This window comes from Dermochelys coriacea, chromosome 3 (assembly GCF_009764565.3).
Source record: "Dermochelys coriacea isolate rDerCor1 chromosome 3, rDerCor1.pri.v4, whole genome shotgun sequence".
Classification (NCBI taxonomy): Eukaryota; Metazoa; Chordata; order Testudines; family Dermochelyidae; genus Dermochelys; species Dermochelys coriacea.
This window is the reverse complement of record NC_050070.1, coordinates 3,513,419-3,520,002: the sequence shown is the minus strand read 5'-3', so window position 1 is coordinate 3,520,002 and position 6,584 is coordinate 3,513,419. Positions and strand designations below refer to the sequence as shown.

Sequence of the window (6,584 nt, the reverse complement as noted above, 5' to 3'; positions counted from 1 at the left end):
ACTAGCCCATAAATTCAGGACAACAGTAACTGGGTATTTTTGGGAGGTGGGAGCAGGATAAAAATGCACAGAACAACACAGAAGCGGGTGGCAGTGGGTATTGCAGGGCAGGACCAGAGCAGGATTAAAAAATAGCCCAGCGCAAGGCTCTAGTCCCATCCTCGGGCCACTTCTGAGAACTGCGTACGTTACTGCTCTCCGCCTGCATCCTGTTTGGTCTAAGGCAGCGGCTCTCAATCTTTCCAGAGTACTGTGCCCCTTTCAGGAGCCTGATTTGTCTTGCGTAACCACAAGTTACCCCTCACTTAAAAATTACTTGTTTACAAAATCAGACATAAAGATACAAAAGTATCACAGCACACTGTTCCTGAAAAATTGCTGACTTTCTCATTTGTATGAAATTTCAGTTTGTACCAGCTTCACTAGCTTTTTATGTAGCCTGTTGTAAAACTAGGCAAATATCTAGCTGAGCTGATGTACCCCTGGAAGACCTCTGTGTGCCCCCAGGGGTACGTGTACCCTGGTTGAGACCCCCTGGTCTAAGGGGCTGCTTTTGGAAGTTTCGCAGCCGGTCCAGGCAATATGCAGTTGTGTTTTCTGTATCAGGACTGATTTTTCCACGTGCTGTAACATGCATCCTGAGATTGTTAGGGACGCCGCTAAGCCTCATCAGGGCTGGGGCAGAGCTTGTGGTACATGCCCGGGGGCAGCTAGTGGAAGGATCCATCAGAGACAGCTGGTGCTCTTCCACAGTCCTATGACAAAGTGGCCAGCTACCCCAATTACTAAGTATGCACCGAGGTCATATGGATCCTACCCACCCCCAGGGTCAGCCCTATGTGAAGAACAGAAGGCCTCCAATTAAGCCTAAGCACAAGGGCTGAGAGGACCTGTGTGCTCGGAGAAGACACGCATAGTCACTGACAAAGAACACCAGAAGGAAGCAGCACATGGTCCAGGTGACAGACCCACCTCAGCAGCAGACAAGCTCCTGCCACAGAACCACCATGAGAACCAGCGGCTGTGTGATCGGAAAGGCTCAGAGGGGGCAGACACAGGCAGACGTACAGGAACAGACAGAATAATCTCATTTCAGAGGGTCCAACCTGCCTCCCCCAACCTCCACCCTAGACTATCTCGATAGGATTCATTAAGCGCTTGCATGATACTTTATTTGCACTGAAAGTCCCAAAAAGCCTGAAGCTGTAAGAGCAGCGTCTGGAATCAGCATATACCGACCCCCTCAGGTGACCAAAATACTGACTTTTCGTATCCCTGAATCAGGTCCTTTTACTAAGGACAGTAAATAAAATTCAGCCTCTTACCTGCACTCTTCTGAATCATGTCATATCCGATTCTGCTACTGACTCGCCACTGCCTCAGTTTCCCCATCTGTATAATGAGGATACAAACCTACCTTCCTCACAGGGTGCTCTGAGGACTAATTAGTTAACGTCTGCCAAGTGCTTTGAACATGCCAAGTGCTATGGAAATGCTATCACCATTTACATTATTAACGATCCCTTTCACGCATAACATATACTTTAGAAGAAGGCCCTGAGACATCGTTTGGCGGCTTGTTTAAAAAGGCTACGTTTGAGCAAGAAGCAAGTTAGAGCAGGGGACTGAGCTCTAGGACTCCTGCGTTCTATTCCCAGCTCCACCCCCAAGTCACCGTGCCTCAGTTTCCCTGCCTGTACAACAGACAACATGCATCTACCTGCTGCTTCACAGAGAGTTGTGAGCGTTCTGTGGTGCCTGTATCAGGTGATTAGCAGCAAAGTATTATGGCAACAGGACAGCTAAGAAATAGCCATATCCCATGTTGGCTTCCCCTTCCTCCCTCTGAATGAAGGGCAGCTATAGGGTGACCCTGCCTTGCTCATACTCCTCGGTTCTCCCCTCCCTCCAGGACAGAGCAGCCTCTCCCCCGAGAACCCTTCCCAATGCTCCGGTTCAGCCCCTCCCGTCCAACCGGTTTTCCCAGCGCAGTCTGCGTCCAGACAGCACCCGCTTGCCGAGCTCTTCGAACGTAGCCACGCAGGAGCTGCAATCCCGGCTGTCCTGGATAGAGGGCTCTCGCTGCCTCTGCCCCAGCTCCGCACCCCACAGATGGCCGACACACAATGCTATTAGATAGTCCTTATCTCACGGTTCTCCCACGGCGCTGCCGGGCCTGGTCTGTTCCCCTCCGAGAGGCTACTCTGTCCTGCTGCAGGCGTGGGGGCGGGGATCCTGCAATAAATGGCACGTCTGTGTGCTGGTATCAGAGGAATGGGAGGTACTGGACTGAAGCACACTCTGACCCCTCTCCGCCTCCACCCCCCACCATCTAGGCATGGCCAAGTCCTGGGACCCTCCTTCCTTCACCAGCCTTGCTCATTGCTCCCCAGGACTCTCGTAACCTCCTCCTCTTCTAGATCCCCGACATCTCACTTCCCCTGGCATCATCTTCTCCCCCAGCTCACGCTGTTCGGCCCCCGCCATCCGCCCCACCACCCCTTGGGCCTGTTCACCCACTCGGAGGGCTGCCCATAAATTACGCAGCATGGTTTCTGATGATCTGCAAGATCGGCCCACCCTCCGTAACACTTTAACACCAACACAAACACACGGAATTAAGGCACTGGGAGAGGGTGGGTGCTTAAGTCATTGATACACAGTCTCACCCCTTTCCTGTACGTTGACATCAACCCTCTCCCCCACAGCTCTGCACAAACAGGGACTCCCCATCACTGCTCACGCTATGCCCCTCCGGCTTCTCCTTCATGTCCTGTCTCCTTGGCCACCTCCTCCCACTCCTGGCTTTGCATCTATTTCGTGCCAACCCCACGGGCATGGGATGGTCCCGCCTATCTAGCAGGCATCCTCCCTGGACTCCTCCAAGTCTCTCCACAAAACCCGCTGCTCTTGGTCTGCTCTCCAGCCTCTGCCCTGGGAGTGCGCCGGGGAGGATGGTGTCCCCCAGCCCGCTGTCAGCTCGGCAAAGCCCCATCTTGCAGCTACCTCTCTGTACATCTCCCGCACGCAGGAGGGGGTTGGGAACAATCACATGGCTCATGAGAGACTTAGCCAGGCATCCAAGAGGATGCACCAGTGCATCGGGCTACCAAGGGCCTCATACACAGAGTCAGCCCAGCACGGCCATCCAACCCAGCAGTGCAGGCAGGGGAACCTTGCGAGCAGCCCCCAAATGGAAGAACTGCCCCGCTATTTAGCTACGTGGCTTTACAAAGCACCCGATGGAGCTGACTTTAGAAACAGGCTGTCTGCCATTGTAGTTGCAGCGTAGGTGCAGCCGTGTTGGGCCCAAGGTATGAGAGACACAGTGACGCCGGTCCCCCGCACCCGCCTTGTCTCTACAAAAAAGGACACATTTTGACTTGGATGCAGAGCTGTTGTAGCTCAGCTGATGAGAGATACAAGGTGGGGGAGGTAATATCTTTTACTGGACCGACTTCTGTTGGAGAGAGACATGCTTTCGAGCTACACAGAGCTCTTCTTCCGGTCTGTAACATCCTTACTTTTTTAGTTTATAGTTTATCTGCGTTTTAAGGGTCTCTATCATCTGGCTTGGCTGGTCTGGGCCCACGAAAAGGCAAAAGGGCCCTCTGACACCTTGCCCATCCTTCCCATCTCAGCCCTCCAGGCCCATCTGCATGAGCCCAGCCCACCCCACCTGCCTCTGGCCCTGGTGCTGAAGAGCAAGCAAAGAATTGGAGTGGCAGGTTAGGGAACTGCCCAGCTCAGGCTGGGAAGAAGGGTCCGGTCCCTGACTATTCGCTGCCAATGGCCGGCCCCTTCACCAGGCCTCATACAGCACTCCAGAACCACAGGAGCTCGCTGAGCTGGGTGTCAGGCAGGCATTTATACACCATGCTAATCCCCCATAACCTCCAGGCATGCTGGAAGAGTTACTAACCTGCCCCCCACAGCACCACCACCACCAGGGCATGCAACCGATGCAGGGCTCTGTCTGCCACCCACTCCCCTGCTGCATGTGACCCACTAGGATGGCCAGCAGTGGCTGAGATGCCCTTTTGTCACTTCTCTGCTGGCACCCAGGAGGCATGGGCTACCCTGCGCTCCCGGGGGCACAGCACATGCAGTAAATAAGAACCCTGACTTTCTGGGACTGTGGTGGGCCTGCTGTGCACCCCGACTCTCTCCCCCGCTTGCCCCTCCTTGCCGGGAACCAATCGAAAAAAAAAGAAGCAACAAGCTACAAGCCAAACAAGCAAAAAGCTACAAGCAAAAACTAGCCAACAAGCAACTCACCAGCCAATTAAGCCAAAAAACAGCCCAATTCCTGCATTTTTTTCGTGGGTTTGGCATGTCTGGGGCACAGATGTCTCAGCTCAGGTCCCTCGCTATGGAGAGCTCAGTCAGGGCTGTGGGCCTCCTCTCCCTTCCCCTCTGTGGGCGACCCCCTTCGGGTTCTCAGCCCAACCCTCTGCCATCTCAGCCCCATAAAAGCATCCAGGTGGAGTGTCTCTGCGCACAGTGGTTCAGTGAGGAGCAGACGCTGGAGAGAAATGGTCTTCACCAGTAACCCAAGGCTGTAAGTTCCAGGAGGGAGACAGCATTTGACCCTTAAAGTTGGGGGCTCCGACAGTGAAGCCTGAAAGCGCCATGTTTGATCCGTGTGGACAGACAGCAGCCTTGCATCTTCTCTCCAGGGCCAATTAAACTGGTTTCTGTAATAAGGGCAAATGCTTTAAGTGCCATTCTAAGCCTAAGGATCAAGTCTTGTGATCAGGGTCAAATTTCTAACATTTAGGTTTGTCCAAATAGGCTGACCTGCTTAGGCAGATACTGGGCCCTAGGCAAATCAACCACACCATGGGCCTGCACACCAGACTGATTTTTCAATGCAAGTTAAACACAAACATGTGTCCGTAAATTGGAGTGTCCCGTCCGTGTCTGTCTAAGCCGCATGCACTTAAAATGGGAGAAGAGCAACTGCCTCTTCCTCCTTAAACCTGGGAACGCCAACCAAAGGCATCCAGCTCTTGGTCTTAGAATCATAGAATATCAGGGTTGGAAGGGACCTCAGGAGATCATCTAGTCCAACCCCCTGCTCAAAGCAGGACCAATCCCCAATTTTTGCCCCAGATCCCTAAATGGCCCCCTCAAGGATTGAACTCACAACCCTGGGTTTAGCAAGCCAATGCTCAAACCACTGAGCTATCCCTCCCCCCATCTCCCACCCCCGACGCTGGCTCTCTGCACTCTGCTCTGCCTCCAGGCTCCGCTCACCTCCTTCCCCCACTCCTGTGGGCTTTTCTACGCCTCCCACCCCCAAACGCCATCCCTGCAGCTCAGTCCCCCCTGAAGACTCACTTCTTCCCTCCTTCGGGCTCCCCAGCAGGTCCCATCTGTCCCAGTCAGATTGTAGGCCCCCGGGACAGGGACTCGGGCTTCTGGTTCTTCTTCAGGGTCAGACTTGACATCTGTTCTTAAAAAAACAAAAGCCAATGCAGGAGCTGTTCCCAGTTCCCCTCGGTCCTAACAGTGCCTGGGAGGGAAACTGACTAATAATTCTGAGACTGTCTCCAAATTTCTGCAGCAAAAGCACAGAGAGGCACAAAGCCGCAGGATCTGATCAGGACAGGGGGTGTGTGGGGAACACAACAAAACCCCCAACAACAGAACCACACCATGGACCCATCATGCCGTGAGCCGAACAACCCCCGACCAATCCTTTGTCCATTGCAATCCTTCCTCCCCACCCTCCATCGACAGGTGGCAAACTCGTCGGGGCCCGGACTGCATGTGACGCTGGAAGACCAGGTTCACTGGACACTGAAATGCAGAGCTGGAAACCAATCTGGCTCTCCCGTTAGTATTGCTAAAACAGGTAGTAAGGTTATAACAATGTGGTTAGTGTTTCTGAAATGCTTGTGAGCTGCTGCCTGTATTAATCTCGCTCATGATCTCTGTATCCCATGCCGTAAGGGAATATTTACGTGTTTGCTCTAAAACTATGAACCCCCCTGGGCAGGAGAGAAGCATTCCCAAGTGTGAAGTGGTAGCTTACCACAAGAGGTGTAATCTCTTCTCCAACACAAGAAGGCTACAGACACTAGGCAAGCCATTGTGGACCATCAGCGGACCTAGGACTTTGTTGATTGCTCCTTCCACACCGATGAAGAGGAGGACCGCACGAACACTCGTCCCACCAGCGTGACCTCTGGGGGGAAGGGAATAAAAATCCCTGTCAAGAAGAAATTGTTATTCCTACACTGCAGGACTTCAGGGAGCGGGTAAGATTTCTAAGCAGAAGCAAGAGATCCCTGTCTGTTTACCCTGAGTTAGTCCCAAAGGCCATAAAAACAGCCATACTCAGGCAGACCAGCAGTCCATCTAGCCCACTAGCTTGTCTTCCAACAGTGGCCAATGCCAGCTGCCCAAAAGGGAATGAACAGAACAGGGAATAATCCAGTGATCTATCCCGTCACCCAGCTTCTGGCAAACTGAGGCTAGGGACACCATCCCTGCCCAGCTTGACTAATAACTATTGATGGACCTATTCTCCATGAACTTATCTAGTTCTTTTTTGAACCATGTTATAGTCTTGGCCT

General features: G+C 53.0%; 1 long non-coding RNA gene across 2 annotated transcripts; it reads right to left on the bottom strand.

The window, feature by feature from the left end:
- Positions 1–1,381: 1,381 nt before the first annotated feature.
- Positions 1,382–6,200, bottom strand: LOC122459145. Of its 2 annotated transcripts, none has more exons than XR_006279643.1 (3): positions 6,041–6,200; positions 5,344–5,453; positions 1,382–2,235 (listed from the first exon to the last, which is right to left on the bottom strand). It is a non-coding gene; the product is annotated as an uncharacterized LOC122459145 (long non-coding RNA). The 2 variants fall into 2 exon arrangements; XR_006279644.1 differs by lacking the exon at positions 1,382–2,235 and adding an exon at positions 4,569–4,697.
- Positions 6,201–6,584: the final 384 nt, after the last annotated feature.